This window comes from Euphorbia lathyris, chromosome 1 (assembly GCF_963576675.1).
Source record: "Euphorbia lathyris chromosome 1, ddEupLath1.1, whole genome shotgun sequence".
Lineage (NCBI taxonomy): Eukaryota > Viridiplantae > Streptophyta > Magnoliopsida > Malpighiales > Euphorbiaceae > Euphorbia > Euphorbia lathyris.
Genome location: NC_088910.1, coordinates 80,397,668 through 80,405,638, shown reverse-complemented (window position 1 = coordinate 80,405,638; position 7,971 = coordinate 80,397,668). Strand labels below are relative to the sequence as shown.

The 7,971-nt window shown below is 33.5% G+C and overlaps 1 long non-coding RNA gene across 2 annotated transcripts; it reads right to left on the bottom strand.

The window, feature by feature from the left end:
* Positions 1 to 4,148: 4,148 nt before the first annotated feature.
* Positions 4,149 to 7,501, bottom strand: LOC136203159 (uncharacterized). 2 transcript variants are annotated; one of them, XR_010674732.1, is made up of 6 exons: positions 6,916 to 7,501; positions 6,583 to 6,825; positions 6,300 to 6,379; positions 6,172 to 6,219; positions 5,807 to 5,861; positions 4,149 to 5,254 (listed from the first exon to the last, which is right to left on the bottom strand). It is a non-coding gene; the product is annotated as an uncharacterized lncRNA (long non-coding RNA). The 2 variants fall into 2 exon arrangements; XR_010674729.1 differs by having other exon boundaries at positions 6,769 to 6,825; positions 6,916 to 7,422.
* Between the last annotated feature and the right edge of the window lie 470 nt (positions 7,502 to 7,971).

Here is a 7,971-nt window from a genome sequence, read left to right as displayed (position 1 = left end):
AAAATGTATCGGGTGTGAGGAGGAAAATGCGCCGATTGAGGCTGAGAAGGAGCATGTGGATCAGTTTATAGAGTTTGATCTGGCCTCAGATTATACAAACATGATCTGGATGATGGAGACTGATGTATCGTGTTGTTTGAGGGCCTCAAATGGGGTGTTTTATTCAACTGGCACTATTGAGTATGTTGAGCTTATTTGTGGTGAATTTTTTGTGCTTTATTTTGATTCTATTGTTTTGCATTGCAGGTCTTTATCATGTCTAACCTAGATATTCGTGCTCGCATGTTAGCAAAGAGGGATATGGAGGCTAGTACTATGCCTAGAGGTGGGTTCACTTGCTCTCGAAACATCAATCTTCCTTCCTTGATGCTACTTGGACCGGACCTACTATTGGGGGTAGGGTGCTAGGGGACGATTTGGGCTTGACATGCCTTTGTTTATTCATACAATGGATTCTCTAGCTGCTGAGCCGAATGGGGTTCCTTTCGAGCCTAAAATTATAGGTTATACATATGATGAAGAGGTGAGAATTTGCGTGTCTAGGGTGGATGCTACTATTGGGCAGTCAGCTACAGAGCCAAGCCTTGAGACTTTGGCTGAAGATGGTGGGGTGGGCGCTAAAGAATATCATGTATTCATGATATATGAGTCTTACACAAATCTAGAGGATGCTGCCAGAGAAGTTTTGTTAGAAACAGAGTTAAATTCTCCAAATTCTCTAAGGGAAGATGAAATACCTGCTCCTATAGGGGCCCATATGGAGAGTGGACCTGAAGCTCAGGTTCCTCTAGGGGGGGATGAAAGATAGGTTTCTAACGGGCCTACTCTTGAGGAGATTGAGGCTCATGTTTAAGCTCGAGATTTGAGTTGAAGGTCCGTAAACGTAGGAAAAAATTGTCTTCCCCTTTCTAGTGAACTCCACAGGAAGAAGGCTAAAAAGGGGAAGGCGCATCTAGAAGATGAAATAGAGGCGAGCCCGAATGATGTGCCTCTGTCAGCTGAGGAGGAAGCTCAATTTGCACAACTGGATATTTTCCGGGTGAGCTATTTTGCCTTTACTTATTTCTATATACTTTCGGTGTTTCTCATGTTTCTAAGTCGTTGTTGTTTAGCTTTGGGCCTAGCATCATGGGGGGGATCATGTTTCGTTCAGTGATCCGAAGGTCCCATATGATCTTGGCCATCTTGCGTTCTTACCCGCCGAGTGTGAGGTGCTTAGCAAGTTAACGATGCAACCACTAATTAATGTACATTCTGTTGGTCCCGTGTAACGTGATAAGATTAGTTCCAAAGGGGGGGGTTAGGAACTATTTAAAAAATTTCACATAAGGCTGACTTGTATTTTAAACTAAGACTTTTATTAAGTCTTTTAGCACAGCAATACTGAGTAAGGTTAGAGACAGGCTTAGTCAACTACTGACTAAAACTGTTTCTACCGTGAGTCAGGAGATAACACTTAAGTCTATTCCTGAGCTCAACTTTCAGATCACTCAACTCAGTGTATGTTCTTTAGCGTTTTACTAGGCAGTACTTAGCAAGCAATATATATAAAGGAGTAAAGGGTTAGAAATATGTTACTCAGCAGACTTTGAGTATTACTCCAATCTATGATTTTGTTTGCTTTCACCCATATTGGGAAAGAAGGGTATGTTCTAATTTTCATTTCTGTGTGGGTATAGGCACATTCTATTCTATACTGCTTATTATGTTGCTATTTATGAGTTGTTAATTTTTTTTATAAAATTAAACATTGGCATTCTGAGCAGACCCATGAAGCAAGTACATTTTTTGCTTTGGTTATTAATATGAATAGTTACATGTCAGGGTCATGGTGTTTATAATCTTTTTCATTGATATGTTTTCTTTGCCATATACGTTTTTGGAGGTATCAAGACATGAATGAGATAGATCACCCCTGGGTCTTAGATGATTAGATTATGCACAAGCATTACTTTTCAAAACATTGCCTTAATAGTTCGTGTCCAATTTAGTAGAAATAACAGGTGGACACACATAAATTGTTGATGTTCCATGCGTACAGGGAAATCATATATGAGCAGAAGGAAAATATACATATATATGATTCTGGTTACTTGTGTTTGATTTTTGTTTCAAAGAGAGTTTTGGTGTTTAATTGATATAATTGTTGTTGGTTACTTGTATTTGATTTGTGTTTCAGAGAGAGTGTCGTCGTCGGGAACATGAAGCTTCTTTAACAAGGGTTTCAAGATGAGCAGACGATGGCATTTACTTACATATGATGATAGGAAATTAACCAGTGTCTGGTTTGTGGCCTCACAAGTCCCTTTTCACTCTTATTTCTTGAGTTGGGAGTGGAAGACAATGAGCTAAGTAACATAGTTGCAAATTGAGTTTATGTGGATCACGAAGCAGTATTTAGCTCAAAATTTTATGATATCATAACAAAAAGACAAGTGTAGTATGTATAATTTGCAAAAGCTATAGCATATATAGTATTATTCATATACTTAAAAAGCTAAATCATGATAAGTATTACATTGTAATGTTTGCAAATAGAGTATAACTAGATTTTACCCCGTGCGATGCACGAATTGTATGACTTTATTAGACAAAAAAGTTTGATACAAAAATTGTAATGCAAAAATTGTTATGATTAGACAAAAATATGATAGTAATGAATTCACAGAGCTTTTTATATAGTTGCAGAAAAAAAAACAATTCTAATTTTCAAATGTTGTATAGTTTGGTTTATAATTTTAAATTATATATATATATATATATATATAATATTTATTGAGTCATCCAGTCCGATAAATCCGAATCATTTGATTAAATCAAATGATTCATAATCCAACTATAAATCTGATTTGATGTCCGATCCAATTTTAAAAACATTAGCGAAAACGATTCTTCTATTTAATGTCGATCTGATTTTTCAAATTTAATATTGATGTCGTTTATTAGTTCAAACTGATAATATAAAGTCATAGTAAATGTACAATTCTTTGTTTGTTTGTTTTGATTACAAATAAGTGGAATTGTTTAAAAATAATAATTATTTAAGTATAGTTTAAGAGTGAGATTGAAGTTAATTAGATAGGGAATAATTGTTGATATATTTACCTCAGATTTCGTATATTCTTTTTGGGAGAGATTTTGTATATTTAATTTAATAAATTAGTTGTGATGAAACCAAAAATTTAGTAACAAATATTTTTTTTTAGTAACAATCATTTAGAAAAATGATGAGAATATAGCATGAGTTTTTTTTCCTTTTAAAAGCAAAATATAACATGAGTTTAAAACTGCTACTTGCATCAAAGTTAATTTCACATATGCAAACCGTGGAATTTTTACCACAACCATCTTTTGGAAAGATAAAAAAAACAAATAATTACAGAAATGTAAAGCGAAACAAAAAAACATACTAATAGGAATATTTGACAAAAGAAAAACAAATAGCCAGTTAGTATATGTCATTGTAATGCTATAAAGAATCTAGAAGTACAACTTTTTCAAAAATCATGCTCTTCATGGCCTCGGTATTTCTTTATACGCAAAATACATTGCACTTTATAAAAGAAAACTCAACATTAAACGTGTTCAACATATTAAGAAGAATCGTTAACATTCTTTCCGTGTACTACCATGATCCTTGTTGAGGATATCATAATCAACATCCAATCAAGCTTTCTTTTAAAAAAAACTCAAAAATTGTAGTAGAAAATTAAACAAAGGTGAGAATTCAACTTTCAGCAAAATTTAGACTACCAAACTGAACAAAGTGTTTAGTTTTTGAATGTATCAATTGACATTATATACCTGAATCACAAAAAAAAAACGTGTTCCCGGGTCAACATTAGGTATGAATCATGCACTTTGTTAATTGATAAGCCAAAAAGTATGTTAATTGATTTAGAAAACATTAAAGCAGAAATATGTTGTGTTGACACAGGTAAACTAAGATATTCTAATTCAGCATAAAATATTCTAATTCAGCATGACAATAGCCAAAATAGACCAAATGGATAAACTATAGATACTATTTTGGAACTATGAGTTTCAAGGGCTTGGCCAAATTATTCAAAAAAAATATTAATCTAGAATTCAGAAACTTAAAAAGCTTGCTAATATTTTTCTTAAGGTTCATAAGAATTTCAAAACCATAATTTGGAAGAGGTCAATTACCATATCTTTTAGTGCATAAGCAGAAGTTTAGTAGGAAGAAACTCTAAAAAGCAAACAAATATGAAGCAGAAGTTTAGTAGGAAGAAACTCTGAAAAGCAAACAAATATGATCAATACTACTCTTATAATGCCAACATAAGTAAACCAAATAACTTAACCTAGCACTCTTATGTAGAAAACTTCCAGATCTTAGGAATTTCTCTGAACCAAGTTATATCATCCACCACAGCGGAAGGGGGAGAGATTAGCCTTGGCTGAAATTTTGAGATAATGTGGTGATAAACGAAATGAATTAAGTGCAGAATTTAACCATAAACCAGTACATAGAAGGGACTGTCATTTTCAGTTTATAAATAAGATTAAACTTGCAGTCTGCCTATCCAGTTTGTCAAAAACTGATTTCAAATAATCCCTCACGTATAACAATTGGAATTAAGGTTAGTATAAAACAATTGCCCTTGAAATCTGTGGACGAACGGCAAGCGAGTCATAGAGGATCCTCACTCAATTTCAATCGTTAAACCTAAAGAATCCATTGGTATTCAGGATTATCACGGATTTGACATCACTAATTGAGATGGAATTTTCCGACCATGATGCTAATTCAAAAAAAAAAATCTATAAATTTCAATCCATTCTCACCTCGAGTATTTGGGAGAGAGTTCAAACAGTTGCTGACCCTCAAGGAAGAGCTGTGCAATTAAACACATATATAGCAGCATGATGTATACAATTAATTATCACTTCATAAGCAAATATAGATGATTTAACTGATATTAGAACTTTCTAGACAATGTTGAAAAGATCCCTTGAGAAATTGCTCATTTTGCTTACCTCTGATATTAAAAAACGGGAGGTATAACTTGACGATCAATATAACCATAATCAATTACAACTAAATTATCTTCTTTTCAAAGTTAGGTTTTAAACTGGTTTACTAAAAGCTTAAAAATAATCACTTGTGCATATTGGGTATATTAAATCGGAAACCAATATATTTAATTCAGTAAGTCTAAAATAACAAACAACATATATTTATCTGGAGCTTCTTTTCGCATCCCATACTGGGGTTGGCAATATTGAACTGCAAAGAGAATGAGATATAAAATCATGAAATTGAACTACGAAAATTTGAAAAACTGATAATTGGACACGAAAAACATGCATAGACATAAAAAACAGAACATCAAAAAATATCTCAAACTAATCTTTAGAATTTACAGGCCTGATCTCCCAAAATTTACAGTTTATACCAAATGTGCAGCATGATGAAGTGGTAATGCTATCTAAAAGAATAAAGCCCGTATTTCAAGTAATTTAACCAATGTGATGAAGTGAAATTTTTAATTAACTTTTACTATGAAAATTTTCAAGTTTCAATTTCAAGAATATTATAATTTAGAGATAAAGATTCAAAATTACCTTAATCGTTTTTTAAAAAGTCCAAATTTACCCTTAACATTTAAAATTATCAATTTTAACATTGGTAAGCTTTGCAAATTGGACATTCCATAAGTCCCATTAACACTGAGACCAATATGAGTCCTCTCAAAAATACAGACTTTGATGACCAAGTTAAGTTAATATTATGCAGATAAAAGCTATAAATTTGAGAATAAAATATGGTTATACTTACCTAGCAGGATGGCCCTCTAGCTCATACTCCATACTTGTACTCATATTTGTAAAATCTGCAATAGCAAGCAGTTCTTTCACTCCCAAAGTTCCAAAGTAAGAACAACCCATACAACCAGGGCATGACATCCAGAAAATATGTCTTTAAAGGCACTAAGCCGCACATAAATCTCAAGAAAAACAAAACAAATTGAAAGAGGCTACTACGAATAGATAATACATTACCAAAAACATGGATTTTATTACAAATATAAATACCAAAAATAAAACAAATCAGGATCAAACCCTGACACCAATTGCTTTTATTCATACGAATAATTTTGAAAAACAATTGGATATCTATAATTTTGAAAAAGCAATACTTACAAATACAATTAAGTAAAGTTCCTCAAACTCTAGATCTTATGCCAAATCCTGAAACCGAAAATGAGAAAACATCAATAAGAATATCTAACAATACAAAAACAATGCAAAAACAATACATAAAAATTTACTCTCAGTATAACAATGTCTAAAAATTCGTTTTCTGTCCCGTAGGTCAACCCGATTCAATCAGACCTGATAAGTAGAGCATCTGAAAAAGCACCAAAATAAACATTAGCTACAACTATTTAGATGTATCATCTAAAGATATTATCTTGCAAGAGGTTGCAAATGGGAAATAATTGGCAGGCGGAAGAAAGATTCATTAGCGAAGCTTAGTAAATATCATAAAAAAACAAAATCAAAAAGTGAATCAATATGAAAGAGAAGGAAACACATAATTTGTAACCTTACCACCAATAACATGAACAATCTTCATGGTTCGGGTAAGAATGGAAGCAAAGACCATTGAGAACCACAGTGGCATGCAGGATAGAAAACCAATTGAAAATATAGATTTTATCATAGAGAGAGTTGCATATCTAGGGTTGCAAAAGCATAAGCAAGAGTTATACTTTTCAAACGATTGTATCTATTAACCTGAAAAATGATGACGTCTATTTGGACCATCTTTTCTTCTCCTTTACTTGTACTGCACTGAAAAAAATCAAAAGCAGAACAATTATTGCAAAATTGAATTAGTTATTAAGGGAAAAAATCGAAAGAAGATAGGATGGAGAATAATGCCTTGGCGAAGAAACCGAAGTCGAAGAACATCGTCGAATCTGCGATCGGAGCAATCGCCATCTAGCTTAGGGCTTAATTTTCCCAAATCACAGCAGAAATAGCACTTGCATGAAGCACTTTGCGAGAACAAATCACATCAGGAGGAGTATCTAGAAAAACGCAGACGAAAAACTAATAAATTGAAGGAAAAGAATGTAGCAATAAATTTGAGAAAGGGAGTTGAGGGAATTCTAAGATTCTAAGATTCTAAGAAAAGGAATAATTTGCAGGCTAGGTTAGCGGTGTAGAGAGATTTTAGAGGTGAATCATATTTGGGTGAGGGAAGAAGAGGCAGATGAGGGAGAGGGCTAAGATCGTGAGGTTGAGGGAGTGATGAAGAGAAGTTGAGGGTGGCAGTTGAAAGGGCAGAGATTGAGAGGGAGAGAGGCGGTCTCAATTCAAAAAATTCTCAGAGTGACACATGGCAATTGAGGTTTCTGCTTTAATAGTAGTAATAGATACGGACACATGGCAATTGAGGTTTCTGCTTTAATAGTAGTAATAGATACGGGGTTCTATAGGGGCTCTCTGACTCATGAAAAGGACCCTCCTTACATCAATATATACATGTCTTATTTATTCTAAATCATCTATTAACAAACAAAAAAAAACCCTTTTTCTTATTTGCAATTGACATTCACGATTTACTCCACGATTTCCACCATCTGCTGCTCTCATCAATCGTCATCCACCGCCCCGACGATCTCCACCATCGTCCTTTGGTCGTCACCGTTTTCTATCTTCTATCTTCTCCACCTTCGTCCTTTGGTCATCACCGCTTTCTATCTTCTACAAAAATTCATCAATTTTCTCATTAGGTTAGATATAAATTTCAGTAGCAAAGAGAGGGAATCGATGTTCTACTTCCATGTTGTCTTCTTGATCATTGTATTTGTCTTTGTGGTTCAATGAACTTTTCTTATATACTAGTACGGAGTCCTCGCGTTGCTTCGGACTTTTAAAATTAATAATGGATTAAAAAATATAAAATAAAAAAAGTCTATTAAAGAATTTACA